The sequence below is a fragment of the Vombatus ursinus genome, unplaced genomic scaffold, assembly GCF_900497805.2.
Source record: "Vombatus ursinus unplaced genomic scaffold, bare-nosed wombat genome assembly UNPS02010769.1, whole genome shotgun sequence".
Classification (NCBI taxonomy): Eukaryota; Metazoa; Chordata; class Mammalia; order Diprotodontia; family Vombatidae; genus Vombatus; species Vombatus ursinus.
In genome coordinates this window covers 2189604-2205977 of record NW_020950547.1, presented here as the reverse complement: position 1 = coordinate 2205977, position 16374 = coordinate 2189604, and the positions used below count along the sequence as shown (strand labels likewise).

The 16374-nt window shown below is 38.3% G+C and overlaps 2 pseudogenes; both read right to left on the bottom strand.

Moving 5' to 3' along the window:
- Positions 1 to 1959: 1959 nt before the first annotated feature.
- On the bottom strand, positions 1960 to 2398 carry LOC114038022 (annotated as a pseudogene).
- On the bottom strand, positions 2338 to 12404 carry LOC114037959 (annotated as a pseudogene).
- Positions 12405 to 16374: the final 3970 nt, after the last annotated feature.

The window sequence follows — 16374 nt, the reverse complement described above, 5'->3', positions numbered from 1 at the left end:
AGTGAGAAAAAGTATTTAATTGATCCTAAAAGTTTAGCGCTGGTCAGGTATTAATTGCTTAACATGTCATCTGGCCTGCAGAGCTTAGGGGCTGTGAAGTTTTATGCTGAGACAGATACAGGGACTTAGAACCTCTTACCAATGCACCAATCTGGGGTATGTAGCTAAAGTTAAACACAGGGATTGGTAGAATTCCTTTGCAGTTGGGGCTGTCCTCCTAATATTGCTGTTGTTGAGTTATTTCAGTCATGACCAACTCTTCATGACCCCATTTGAGGTTTTTTTGATGAAGATACTTTGCCATTTCCTTCTCCAGCTCATTTTACAGATGAAGAAACTGAGGCAAACAGGGTTAAGTGACTTGCCAAGGTCACACAGTAGGTGCCTGAGGCCAAATTTGAACTCAGGTCTTCCTGACTCCAGGCCCATTACTCTATCTACTGTGCCACCTAGCTGCTGTCCTCCTATTCATGAATAACTCTAGCTCTGTCAGACCTTCTTCCTGTTCTAGGTGAAAGGTCTGATCTAACAGCAGCTGCCATCAAATGTATGTAGTTGACCTCTTCTGGAGAGTAAAGCACTTAGAAGTGTATAAAAGCTTATTTTTCTAATTGATGGCAACATGGCTTATAAACTGTCTACAAATGGAAATCCAAAATGAGTATCAGACTGATTTTTCAAATAGCTTGTCATAATTGCACTGTTGTCTATGTACTAAAGTAATTCCTCTTATTTGACAAATACTACACTAAAAGAGAATGAGAAAATGACTTTTATTAATCTCCTAATGTTTTTATTGGGGTTTCAAGAGGTTGGTTTCAAGAGAGCAGCAAAGAGGTTATGATCAGAGACTAATATCAGTGGTTTCCAACTGTCTTTGGTTAATGCCTGCTATTTATTTCCACAAGCAAAATACTTCCATTAAGAAAAATCAATAATGGGCTTGGCTTTAGTATCAAGAAATTATACCTGTTATGCAAACCTTGCTAATTATCAGAGAGAGTGAATTCATTTGGGTGATATAGCAGATGAAAAAAGCCATTTATTAAAAAGAAAGTTTGGCATTAGTGCAACCGTAATGCTCCTGAAGCAATAAAAAAATTGCTATGAAGAAGGATAAGAAATTTTCCTGACAAATGAATTTGCCCAGAAATGATTTCTATTAGTAGACAGCATAGAGTAGAAAATATTGATGCTAGGGTACTTCATCTCAGAGAGGTATCATGGCATATTGAAGAAGGTCCTTGGTTGAAATATCACTTCCGACACTATGTTATCATGGATATGTCCATGTTCATTCCTTTGAGACATGGGCAACTTTCTAGGACTCTGTACTAATTTCCAGACAATTGTTATGTCTATAATGAAGTGGTGCAGTGGATAGAGGACTCAGTAGGAAGACCTGAGTTCAAATCCAGCCTCAGATACTTATTGGCCATGTGACCCTGGGCAAGTCATTTAATCTTTCCTGTGCCTCAGTTTCCTCATCTGTAAAATGGAGATAATAATAGCACCTACCTCCCAGGGTTGTTGTAAGGATGAAATGAGATTATATTTATAAAATGCTTTGCAAACCTTAGCTATATACATGCTAGCTATTATTATTATTATTGTTATTATTTTTAAAAGGCTGCTCAAAGTTTATTAGTTTCCGTTGAGTACAAAGTAAACAAGTTACTGAGGCTACTGAAAAGCACATAGGTGATTCAGATAGTAAAAAATAAAACTATAACAGTGTGGTTTCTTTTACTGTTTTGGGTGTTTTGCTTTTGTTTTCCTTTAAAAAAAAACCACACACACACACAACACAACTACTTCTACACTTAAGCAGCCAGTCTATTGTAAGGGAACAGGTGGGAGAGGGAAGGGATGAGAGGGGAGGGGAGGGGAGGGGAGGGGAAAGGAGGGGGAAATGGGCTCTGATGCCTAGCACACTTCAGAAGTGGAGGGTGCTGCTGCTCATGCAGAAGACCCGGTGCTGGTCTTGCTGGGCTCTCTGACATGCCGCTTCCTCATGGCTTCCTGAGCCAGGTCACAGGAGTTCCTGAGTACTCTGGGGATTCCAATACACTTGTCACGAATGGATGACTCGACTTCCTGAAGAAGAAGCTTGCCCACCAGTGGCCTGGGTCTGATTTGGGAAGACCAGGATGGTGGGGGATCACTTCCCCAGAATACTCAGCACTTCCACAGGAGCTGTTGCTGGAAGTGGAACCCAGACGCCTTCGGTAGTAGTCATGGGTTGCTACGAGTGAACCGCTGGACGGGATTGCTGCCATATTGCTTGTTCTTGTTGTGATGATGTAAACCTTAGTGGTGGCTCCCGAGCAGCCCCTGTCAGGCAGTGGGCCGCGGCGGACGATCACGGGTGACCTGGCTCGGGGGAAGGGGGCGCTCGGCCACAGAGCCCATTTGTAAAGGAGATCACAGGAGGATATTCCACGGCAACGAAAATGCGAGAGTTCTTTGGGTTTGACCGCTAGCTATTATTATTATCATTATTGATATTATTATATCCATGGAGGGGCACTTCTACATCAAAGAAAACAAATCCCCTTGACGTATTGATGTTGTGATAGCCTTTCTTGCAATGAGCCCTCTTTTTTCTATTTTCTCTTCCTTATGCTTGGCTACAACTGTGTTATCCTTTTCTGAAAACTTTCCTGGAATTTTTCACACTGAAAATTTTTGTGCACAGTAGTTAATTCCTATTGTCTCCTCGCTGGGGACATCAGAGGGAGGAAACCAATTAGACAAACCCTGGTGAGCTATATAGCCTCCAACCCCCAATAAAACCCATGCTCTTGGCCTGTTTTCACTAATGTCATAGAGGCTAGACTGCCCTAGAGTGTCCCAGGGTGAGGGCCATCCTAGCATGAGTGTGATGTTGGCCCACTCCCGCCCTAGTTTTGGAGATGTGGGCTCCCAGACCATTGTGTGTAACCCACACACAATGGGCCACTCTGGTAGAGGGCATGAGACCCCAGTTGTCTCCCAGCAATGAGGAAGAGGGGCTGGAGAACTTTAGGTGGATACTACAAGGCTGAAGAATGGTTTCTCCATAGGACCATTGCTCCTCCCTCTTGCCATGGCCCAATAGTAGTATGATGAATTGAATGTTGAACTTTGAGTCAGGAAGATGTGAGTTCAAATTCTGTCTCAAATACTTAATAGCTGTGACTCTGGGTTAACGGTTTCACCTCTCTCAGTCTCAGTCTCCTTATCTGTAAAAGGGAGATAATAATAGCACCTCCCTCATAGGGTGCTTGTGAAGATCAAGTGAGATTATATATATATATATATATACATATATAGAGTGCTTTGCAAAGTTTAAAGCATAATATAAATGCTAGCTATGAATTATTATTATTGTTGTTAATGGTATCTGAGATCTGGCTTTAGTTTTACTCTCCTCTTGTTGTGTATTTAACTTTGTGTACTATATAGCCATATATTATATAGCATATACTATGATCCCACATAATTTACTATATAACTTTATATGTTATGTAGCCATATGCTATAATTTGCTATTATATTTATATATGATTATATATCTACTTATTATATTTATATACCATTATAGTTATATACTATATACTATGCAGCCATATGCTATAATACTATATATTTATATACTATATATTATATAGCCATATGCTATACTATTATAGCATATGGTTATATACTATATAAAGTTTTATAGTAAATTATATGTGATCATAACATATGCTATATAATACAATATTTGTTGTTTAGTAATTTTCAGTCATGACTGACTCTTTATGACCCCATTTGGGGTTTTCTTGGCAAATATATTAGAGTGGTTTGCCTTTTCTTTTTCCAATTAATTTTACAGATAAGGGAATTGAAGCAAACATGGTTAAGTGACTTGCCCAGGGTCACATAGCTAGTAAGTGTCTGAGACCGTATTTGAACTCAGGTCTTCCTGACTCTAGGAAGTGGGAGCCTTCCCTTAAGCCTTAAGCCTTACCTTGTGTGAATTAACATACCAAAATTAAGGCCCTTTGCTTTTCTCCCCTTTACCCTAATTCTCCCAAATCTAATGCAACAGACTGGGTCAGATCTTTGGATACACTGACTTCATTTTCAACCACCTGAATTCCAAGCCATGTGAGAATTCCATATTTCTTATTCTATTCTTATCTTATTAGAGAAATCATAAATATTTTAGGTAAAGAAAATCTAGAATTAGGATGGTAGGGGATATGTGATTGAAAACAAGCAGCTATTCAATTATGTTATTAGGGTTGCATGTGTAAAACTTTGTAAACTCTGTAAGAGAAGGGCTATTGTAATTATCCCTCCTTAGAATATTCCAATGAGAAGCTGAGTAATTTGGTGTTTCTAAGTGTCCCAGATAATGATTTGTGGAATCTGACACTTAATTTTTTTTTTTAGGCAGTTGGGGTTAAGTGACTTGCCCAGGGTCACACAGCTAGTAAGTGTCAAGTGTTTTGGTCTGAGGCTGGATTTGAACTCAGGTCCTCCTGAAGAATCTAACATTTCTAAGGATACCAGGAGTGATATGTATCCTAGTCATAGGCTCTAAGTTACCATGTAAGTCAATCTGACAGATGACTCTGGATAGTCAGTCCTCAAACTACCATTTTAACAACTCTGCATATGTCTATGTGTGGGAAACTGTAGCTTTGGACCAATGGCTTTATGCAAATTAAAAAAAAAAAACATTTGTAGCCATTTTAAAAACATGAGGACTATTAGCCCTGAGTTGAGATTAGAATTTTGGAGTTGGAAGAAACGTCAGAGATTATGTCCCACATAATTGCCTTTTTCTGCTTAGATTGTCCATAAGTTGAAAATTCCTTGAGGAAAAGTACTGTCATGCCTAGCAAAGTGGCTTACATAGAATTTGGAATAAAGAATGTGGTATAATGCGGGGAATTGTTGATTTTTGAATTAGAAAGACCTGAGTTTGAGTCTCAGCCATGTCATTTGCCAGCAGAATGACTTTCCTTAATGTCTCTAAAGCTGTTTCTATAAAACAGAGACTCATCTGTAAGATTAATAAAAGAGAGCTATTATTTCTATGAATTAAAATTTATTATATAACTTTATATACTATATAGCCATATGATATATTTATAGCATATATCTTATGCTACATATGCTATGATATTTGTGCCATATAGCATAATATACATGATATATGGTACATATGTCATAGCATATACTATATATAGCATATATTATAGCTATAATATGCTTTATAGAATATAGCTATAATAGCATATTATAACATATGGCTATATAGTACATAAAGTTAAATACATATATAAAGCTATATAGCATACTATAGCATATGGCTATATAGTATATAAAGTTATACAGTAAGTTATATGTGATCATACCATATGCTATATAATGTATTATTTCTTTAGTTCTTTTTAGTCAGGTATGAGTCTTTGTGACCCCATTTGGGCTTTTCTTGGCAAAGATATTGGAATGGTTTGCCATTTCCTTCTCCAGCTCACTTTACAGATGAGGGAACTGAAGCAAACAGAGTTAAGTGAGTTGCCCAGGGTCACACACAGAGCTAATAAGTGTCTGAGGCCAGTTGAACTCAGAAAGATGAGTCTTCCTGACTCCAGGCCTGGCATTCTGTCCGTTGTGACACCTAACTGCCCATAAAATAATATGTATTACATATTGTAGCTTATTACATATTGTAGCTTATAGTACTTATACCATATATATTATATGGTATAAAAAGTTATATAGTAGATTGTAATTTATAGCAATAAGAGCTCTTTTTTATAGTATATGGCTATATAGTACATACTATATGTAGTAAGTACTATAAGCTATATTATTGAATTGAATAACAAATTTAACTCTTGAGTTTTCTGGAGGTGAAGGCAAAGAGCAAAATCCAGTTATGCTCCAGAAGGAGGAAGGGCCTACCCAACTCTTTGTGCTTTTGTGTCTTCTGGACAAGTATACATTTCCTAGATATATTGTAGATAATTCTTGTTTGAAGTTGTCCTTGCCTCTGTGATGCTTCTGTTTGATGTAATGTTCAATGCTAGTTTCTATACCTTTAGACTTGACTTTGTGAAGTGAGAGCTAGAGAGAGAAAATGAGAGAAGCCTAGGCATCCACCTGGTCTCTCCAGAGAACCAAGTGTGTCAAGGAAGAGGCACCAGACTGAGTTATAAAAGAAATAGAGTGGGGATGTCAGAGTTTTCAGAGGGGCTATCTTGGGAGAGAGGACAGAGACAGAAGGAGCCATTGTTGGAGAAAGATGCAAAAAGAGAGAAAGAAATATTGTAAAAAGAGCTACGAGAAGGGGATATTTGGCATAATATGGAGGCACATTTATTGGCTAGATGGTGCAGTGGTTATAGTGCCAGGCCTGGGGTCAGGAAGTTCTGAGTTCAAATCTGGCCTCAGACACTTCCTAGCTGTGTGACCCTAGGCAAGTCACTTAACCTTGTTTGTCTCAGTTTCCTCATCTGTAAAATGAGCTGGGGAAGGATATGGCAAACCACTCCAGTATCTTTGCCAAGAAAACCCCAAAAAGTGTCATAAAGAGTTGGATACCACTGAAATGACCAAACAGCAAGAGCCACAATATGGAGGACTAACCCAGGACTATATCTTTCCTCTTATTATATCTTATGGGTTGTGTAAGTATCATGAGAAAGTGGGGCTTATAGCATGACCTTATCTGCATAGGTTAATATTATAACTCTGGAAGACTGCATAAATCCCTGGGGAACTAAGAGGCTCAACAGGGAGTGAAGGAGAGTTATATTGCCTGATCATGGACTTGGGTGCAAGTCCTTTGAATTCTTTTAGGTTAAATAAAACATGTTCTATATTTCATGCTTTATTAGCCTGAGTGCTTTCACTGTGGATGGAAGGGCTTTGGGGAACATGAACCAAATTTTTATATTCCTGGAAAAACTCTGGGTTGCAGGGAAAGTGAACCAGATACTGCCATATACAAGGGAGACTGAGTGGGGGGGGGCCCAAAATTTACCACAGAGAACACTGATAAAATTCTTCAAGATTGTGTCTGGTTGACTTGAGCTCAGAGATATTTTCTGTAATGATGTAAGCCATGGATTACAAGATTACATAGCTGCCATTTTAGGATAAAAAGAAAGCATGCAAGCTCCACTACAATGATAAAATTGGTTCCCCCCACCCTTCACTTCAGCACTGAATTTAAGGAAGAATTTATAACATCTGCCCTTCCTTATATCAGAGACCTTGGGAAATATCTGATCACATGTATATTGTTTTCATTTATGGTTTTACAATGACTTTTTCTCGTATTGACCCTCTGTAAAAACTGAACAAATATCAGTGATGGCATTTCTCTGGGGAGATAACATATTATAATATAGGTATGTTATTTTCTAATGACTTAATTGAACAAAGTGATAGAATTTAGAAAACCTAGAAGGCTGGATAGGAATAAATGAGGCTATTTTTTTATATAACCCAATTAGAATGACATTGAGCCCAGTTGGTTGGCTCATATAATTCTAGTTTGAGTTAAGTGGATGTAGTTTTAGGAAATTTCTATTCAAATGTTTTGATGAAGAGAGAAACATTCAGTTAATCATCTAACTTTAGTTGCAAGCAAGTGCTGGAGCCAACTTCTATAGACTCCTGAAAGCCAACTGTTAAATTTTCAGTATGAACATTTTTAATTGGCAAATGTAAATCAGGGCTTGATTTATTGTTTTGTTCATTGTCTAAAGTTAGGAAAGTGATGGAGAAAATGTTGAGAATGTAGATTAATGAATACAGATTGAGGCATCCTTTTTTTTTTTTACTTTAAATAAAAGAATGTAGATTAAACTCGAAAATGAGTTATGGATTTTTTTTGGAGAGTTGGTCGTTAAATCTCTACCAATGCCACCCTGTTTCCACAGCACCAAATAGTTGATGGGTATTGGCTAGTGTAACATTGGGATGACTGACAAACGTTGTCACTCTCTATCTCAAGAAGCCGTGTAGTATAAAGGGAAGCACGTCAGGACAAAACCTGAAGTTTGGATTATAAGTCAAGAGGCAACTGTTTGGACTAGAATTTGCCAGTAACAGACTACATAACCTTGACCACCCTTGACCACATTGACCTTAAGTGCTTTAAGCCTCAGTTTTATGATCTGTAAAATGAAGGAGTTGGTCAGTGATTTCAAAATGAAATTTCATGTTGTTGTTTTTTTTCCATTTAATAGTACTATTCTGTACTATAGTACTATCATTTGGGGCATCTAAATGGTGTATTAGATAGAGCATCGGGCCTGGAGTCAGGAAAACTCATCTTCCTGCGTTCAAATCTAGCCTCAGATATCACTAGCTGTGTGACTTAGGTAAGTCACTTAACCCTGTTTGCCTCAGTTTCCTCATCTGTAAAATGAGCTAGAGAAGAAAATGGCAAACCACTCTAGTATCTTTGCTGAGAAGACCCCCAAATAGAGTCACAAAGAGTGTGACATGACTGAATGACTGGACAACAACACTATCATTCAGGTCTCTGTTTCTCTGCACAGAGATTTGTTACTCTGATTACACAGTGGTCTGAACAAAAGTGCATAGTAGCCAGATGCAACTCGTGGGCCATGAGTTTGAGATTCCTGTACTACACAGATCATCTTAGAATGAAGAGGCTTTAATATTACACAGCTCCTTCATTTTACTGATGCAAAAAGTAGAGAAAAGAGCACAAAGTCCCAGAGCTAACGAATTACAGGGGGACCTAGTCCTGTTGTTTTAATTTTCAGTTTAGTGTCCTCTCTCTTATGTCACCCTGCCTCTCAGGGAGCCTTCCAGTTCTAAAATCTATGATTCAGCATCATATAGACACTTTGAGGAATCAGGCTTTCTCAAAAGTAGATTCTTTAAGAGGGAGGGAATATGCATTTATATAGCACTTACTATGTGCCAGGCACTGTGCTGAGTGTTTTACAAATATTATCTCCTCTGATCTTCACAATGACCCTGAGAGGTAGTACTGTCATCATCCTCATTTTACAGTTGAGGATACTAAGAAAACAGAGGTTAAGTGACTTGCTCAGGGTCACATCGCTATTGTCCAAGATCAGATTTGAACTCAGGTCTTCCTGATTTCAGAACCAGAACTCTATCTACTGTACTACCTAGCTGCCTTGTTGTCCAAAGACTTCTAGGCTGGTGTATTAAAAAAAGGATTCCTAATTATAGAGCTGGAACTAGAGTGAGGATGACTGGATTTTTCAGGAGTAGAACTTTAGAGGGCACTCTCTTGGTGATGCTTCCTGCCTTGTTCCATCTAGCCATGGTGGTGGCAGCCTCCTACTGGGGGAGGGGGACTGCCTTCCTTGCTTGGCCCCAGCCCTGTTGTGCGGATGGCTTGGCCTTGTCTTGGTGGGGTTCCTTATATAGCAGTAGCCCAGGTGAGGCTACCCTCAACCTTAATCACTTAAGAACTTATCTTCGAAGTGGCTCCCTTCTGCAAGCCCCTGCTAGCTTCGACCTGATTCTGACCCAGTTCAATTTTTGTTCCCCATTTTCCCTTTTACACACCCTATTGAGTTTAGTCTTTTCTTCTCAGCTCTGCCCTTAGAGGCGCATCCATCCAGGCTAATATTTGCTTTACACTCATTATTTGTTCTCTAGATCTGATACCTTGGTTTCTTTCTCCCAGCCGCCATCTTTCCTGTATTTAGTAAGACCTTCTGGTAATAATGTACAGTAATAAATTTGTCTATTCCTGTGAGACTTCTTTAGCTACCACTTATTGGGTGGGGGAGGAGGGGGAAGAGGGAGGATCAGCTCAGACTCGGGATCCCAATGCTGGTGTCTGCAACAGTGACAGGTCAGCCTCATTCCACATGCTCTATGGCTGGGCTCTGACAGATGTGGTCACAGAGCATCTTGCAAACATTTATTTAATATAAAGCAAAGATGTGCTACATTTGCAAGAGTAATCAGTTGAGCCACAAAATTAAAAATCAGACCATTTTAATCAGTGATCTCCTCCTCTCCTGTCACTTTTGGGACTTTGCTCCATCCATCATTTTCTCCTTTTCTCTCATCTTAAGTCTCTCCCTTTCTATTGGTCGTTCCCCTTCTGCCTACAAATATCCTCTGGTTTTGCCCTATCTTAATGAGACTCATGATCCAGGCCTCCTACCACCTCTGATCTTCAAGGGGCTCTGGTTCTGGACTCATAAAGACTGGGTTCATGCTGAGGGAAGCTAAGCAGAGGGATCAGCTCAAACTCTGATTTGGTGTGACCTTATTCCAGATAACTGGGAAAATCTCTAAAATGAAGCTTACATACAGGGTTCCTTCTAGAAAGGTCCTCATTGTACAAAATAAGTATCAGGCAAAGAACAGAAGTTTATATACGGGAAATGCTTAAGATAGAAAAAGATGCTTAAGTGCACATTAGCGAATACAGACATCGAAAACTGTAACCTATCACACTCATCACATTTTCCTGGGAGGTGAAGACAGCTGTGTGGGACTTTGTGGGCCTATGGAAATTGATACTTCACTCGCATCTCAGACTTGTGCCGTCTGAAAGGCCCAGATTTCCTGACCACCCAGGGCGTCGTTTGAGCTTTCAAAGTCCTTGCTTCAGCCTCCTGGCAGGGATGGGTGGTGTTTCTCCTTCTCTGACTAGTAATGCTAGTGTAGAAATCACTTCTCCTGAACAACTGACTTCTCACTCACAAGCTCTAGAGGTAAGTGCCCGGGCTGAAAACATTTCACTGGGCTGAGTTCAAGGAAGAAAGCAGAAAATGCAAAGCATCAGGACTCCAGCTCACCTAGGCAGCCTCTCTCCCAGCCCCTCCTCCTTCTGATAATGCCTTTCCTCTGAGATAATTTTCAATTTGCACTGCATAATTTAAATGTTTTTGTTTTTATTTTTCAATTGACAAGCATTTATTTTCTTTCCTTTTCTCCTCCCAATTTAAATGAAAAAAGGAAAAACAATACCAATTGTAACAATATACAGTCACTGTATATACCTTTTAAAAATATTTTATTTTGTTAAATATTTCCCAATTTCATGAAAAATTTTACCTTCATTTTAAAAAAAATTTGAGTTCCAGATTCTCTCTCCCTTCCCCCTCCTTGAGAAGACAAGCAGTTTGATATTGATAATACATGTCACTATGTATATCTTATATGGATCTGGTTATTTACATGTTGTCTTGCCTATTAAAGTATAAACTTCTGAGCAGAACCAGGAGAACGTTGTACGCAGTAACAGCCACGTTGTGGGGTGACTAACGTTGATAGACTTAGCCCTTCTCAGCAATGCAAGGATCCTTATAAGACATCTCCAAAGGTCTCATGACAGAAAATGCTACATCCAAGAAAGAACTATGGAATTTGAATGCAGATCGAAGCATACTATTTGCTATTTTGTTTTGTTTTGTTTTGTTTTGTTTTCTCTTTCTTGTGGTTCTTCCTATTGGTTCTAATTCTTCCTTACAACATCACTAATGTGAACATATGTTTAATAGGAATGTATATGTAGAGCCTATATCAGATTGCATGTCATCTTGGGGAGGGAGGGAGACAAAAAACTTATGGAAGTAATTGTTGATAAATAAAAAAAATAAATTTAAAAAAATTTAAACTTCTTGAAGGCAGAGACTATGTTTTTGCCTTTCTTTGTATCCCCAGAGTACCTGGCACATAGTAAGTACTTAACATATGCTTGTTGACTGACTGTACAGAATTTCTAACCCATCCTCCTTGTGGAAGGATTGATCTGGTCAGTTCTAATGAGGAAAGGACTTGAGGACCCCATCACAATGTCTTCACTCAGTCTTCTAGGCTCTTGTTTAAAGCGTCATGAAAGCATTGAACATTTGTTTTTCTTTACTTCAAAACAACAAACTAGATCTGCAACCCTCTGGGAGGTTGGTAGTTCTCCATATTTCTGTTTGGAGAAATATTCCTTAATCCTCTGGACATGAGATTTATCACTCTGAGGTTTCTTACCAGCTGGATATATTTCATTTTATTTGTTTGCAAAGTGGAAGGCCAAGACCAGCTTTAGTGTTTCATCCACAGAGAGGCTGCCAGGAAGGTCATTAATAGTGATCTGGTTAAAGGAACCCCTTCTTGTCAATGTTGAAGAGCTCCCCAAATGAAATTCTCTCTTCTGTTTTTACAACATCATTATCCTGAGCAAAACTATGTTTTGGGTCAGACAGCAGTGCGATATTCATAACTCCCATTCTACATTGCTTCTTGGGGGTATTGACCCATGCCAAAGGATTATGGGATTATAAGATTTGACAGAAGTAGGAGCTCACTGAAACACCAATCACCTGACAGTTGAGTTTCTTAAACTCTTTAGGACAATCATTGAATGTGATGCCCTCTATGGGACACATGAAGATCAAGTCAAGTCAAGTCAACATCCATCTGTTAAGTGGTTATTATGTGCCGGGCACTGTGCTAAGCATTAAGGATACAAAGAAAGATAAAAACAGTCCCTGTCCTCAAGGAGCTTGCATTCTAATAATGAAGAAGACAACTTATATTTCCCTTTGTAGTCAGAAAGGCTGCTCTGGATCTCAATCCTGTCCTTCTGCATGTTAGCCATACCTTCTAGCTTTGTGCTATCTGAACACTTAATAAGTATGCCATCTGTGCCTTCATCCAATTCATTGATAAAAGCTTTCTAGGACAGAGCCTAGAACTTTCAGCTAGAAATTTCCCTTCAATTTAACCTCAATCACCACTCTTTGAGTCCTGTTGTTCAGTTATGAATCCCCTGTTTCTTTTCCTCTACCACTTCCTATGTAGGCATTTTCCCAAGGTTCTGCCCTTGGCCCATTTTTTCTTCTCTCTTTACAAAATTTTAGCTATCTCATCCACTACCATGGCATCAATTATCTCTTCTATGTAGATGACTCCCAAATTTCTTTCTCCAAACCTGCCCTCTCCTTTGAGGTCCATTTCCATATCTCTAATTGTCAGTTGGGTGTCTCAAACTAGATGTCCCAGAAACACCTCAAATTCAACATGTCTAAAATTAATGTTACCACTTTCATCTTCAAACCTAGCCCAGCTACCTCAATTTCCCATATCTGTTGATGGCATCACCCTACTCCTAGTCACCCAGGCTAAATAGCTTGGAATTTTCTTGATCTTTCCCTTTTCCCCTCCCCTCCCTTGCCCCCAACAAACATTGTCAAAATTGCCTGGCCTTATCAATTTTATGATTCCTGAAATAAATATTTATTAAATTGGATACTATAGATTTTACTTACAGCAAAATGGAGGACAGTATTCTATGGCTTCTTTCAGTAGAACCTTGTAGGATCATTGATTTAGAGTTCTTGAATTATATTTCTTTTAAAACTGATTCCTTTGAGCAAATAAAAATCTAACACAGACAATGATTTCAATTAAAATGACAGAAATGGGAAACTGATATTAAACATATATTAAAATATATTAAATATATGTTAAACCATATGTAAACATGCTCAACACATGTTAAAACCATTATCAGTCCAGTCAATTAAGCATAGTCTCTGAAGATCATATTATAGTAAGTTATATAACTGAAATGAGATTCTAATAATACTAACTACTAATTATATATACCTATGTATATATTACATTCATAGCTAATGATCAAATCCTACTTACTCAAAAGCTTGAGTCAGTCATTCAATAAACATTTAAGCACTCACTTTGTGCCTGGCACTGTGCCAAGTGCTGGGGATACAAAGAAATACACAAGATAGTCCCTGCTCTCAAGGAGTTAATAGTCTGATGGAGGAGACACCCTGAAAACAACTATATATAAATAAGATATATGCAGGAGAAATTGGGAACAATTAATAGAGGAAAGGTACTAGGATTGTGGGGGCTCAGGAAAGGCTTCTCATAAAATGTGTCTTCTCTTTGGTGAAACCTTTCCTGATTCTCCTGTTAATGCCAGCCAAAGGCAATGTCAGTTCAAAGCAAAGAACATTTAATTAAACAGCAGAGCAAAGTCATCTATTTGATGAGGAAGATTTGCATCTCTTTCCCTTAACACAGAGGTACACTTTTCTGTAGGTTATCACACCAAATGTAGCAGAGGGTACATATGAAGGGACCACATGTAGCCTAGGAATAGGCATGGAGGAGGCATATACATAGACAGCACACATGGAGAGGGAATACATACATGTAGGAGCATATGAATAGAGAATATATGTGGTGGGGGAATAGACCAGACTAGAAAGCAATTGGATGGAGCTAGAGTTCGGAACTTTAACCCCTCTTCCCTCGAGCAATGGAAATATCCATCTTCCCACCATTGTACTCTTAACCTATTCCTTAAAAAAAGTTTTATTGATCTTTTGTTCTTATGTCACCTTCATTTCCCAATATAGCCCTTCTTTACGTCCCTTCAGAAAACCATACCTAGTAACAAAGAATAAAGAAGTGAAAAAAAAGTTGAGTAAAGCAAATCAACACATCAACTAAATTTGACATCATTTACAGTCACACTTGTAATCCCTCACTTCTACAAAGAAAGGATGCCAGTGTATTTTCCTATTTCCTTTGGCATCAAGCTTATAAATTCATAGTATTCAGTTTTGTTGCTGTTGTTGTTGTTGTATCCATTTGCATCGTTGTAGCTATTGCATATATAGCTTTCCTGGTTCTAGTTACTTGACTTTGCATCACTTTATATGTCTGCCTATGCTTCTCTGTATTCTTCATAGTCATAGTTTTTTATTCATAGTAATAATGCATTGAATGTCATGAATGAAATTCCATTCCACAATCTGTTAGCCATTCCCCAAATGATGAGCAGTTTTCAGGTTTTTTTTACTACTACAAAAATTACTGCTATAAGTATTTTGATATATGAGGCTCTTTCTTTCTTTCTTTCTTTCTTTCTTTCTTTCTTTCTTTCTTTCTTTCTTTCTTTCTTTCTTTCATCATTGTCCTCTTTGGGAAATATATCCGTGGGATCTCTATATGAATATTTTAAACATTTTTCAGCATAATTTCAAATTGCTTTGCAGAATCAACGTATTCCTCTTACTAACAAAACTGAGGCTCAGAGGGGTAACATGATCTGCCCTTGTTGGTACTCCCTACTTCATTCCCATTTCCTTGTTCCATTAAATAGCTGGAAGCACAAAATCTTTAACATTATCATCATCTCTGATGTTGATGTAAAGCTTCAAAATTTGCAAAGCATTTTACATACATTATTTTATTTGAGCCTCTTGAAAACTCTGCAAGGGAGGTACTGCTAATAGTTTATTCCCATTTTATAGATGAAGAAGCAGAGTCTCAAAGGTGTGGCCAACTGGCACCTAGCTTGTAAATATCAAAGGTGAAATTTGAACCCGGGTCTTTCTAACTCCACATGCAGTGTACTATTCACTAGTGCTGCTTTGCATAATTTGAATGATCTTGTTCCAAATTTGTCTCCTGTGACAAGTTAAACAAGGAAAACAAAGTATCAGGAGTGCTAGACTTGGAGTCAAAAGGTCTGAGTTCAAATCCTAGCTCTGTCACTCACTTCCTTTGTGACCTTGGACAGATCACTTAGTCTATTCGAACCTCCTCCATAACATTAGGGAGTTGGACTAAATGATCCGTAAAGTCTCTTTCAGCTCAAACTTCATGATCAGATGGTCAAGAATGAGGTTTAGCACCACATTCAAGTGGAAGAAGAGCTCCTTATAGATAGGGAGGTCCTGTAGATGTTCCTGTTTTTAAGCGCATGATGTTGCCTTTATTCTGGTACACTACAGTATCCCCTGAATGAGAGCCATAACCAATCAGAAAAGTTCAGTCTATAATCAAGACAAGAAAAATCAAGTGGAGAAACACTGTCTCTTGTCTAGACAAGTAGTGTCAAACTCAAGTAGAATTGGGAGCCATTAATCTGTTCATAAGAATCTCTGTCTGCTGCATATTGAATTAGGTTTTAAATGTAACGTTATCTATGTTTTATTGTATTTTAATTTATTTTGTTAACTGTTTCCCAATTACATTTTAACCTGGTTGTACTTATGATATGGCTGTGGATTACGTGTTTGACACCTCTGGTGTAGACTGTGAAATGTATTTGGAGAGATAGCCTGTTGAGGGATTGATTATTATACATTTATTGGTCAAACACTTTAGATAGGAACTAGACTTAGCCCAGAATTCTATTGGAGGAAGAGGGAGTGGGGTTGGTTTGCTTTTGGGGAATTGAATTGGATTTTCAACAACCCCAAGCTGCCATTGGACACAAAACCCCATCTGTTTAAACTGAGCCTTCTTCCAGTGATATTATATTGCTTTGAATCATGGAACGCCACAGTCGCTGAAAAATTAGAATTGTGGGTAACC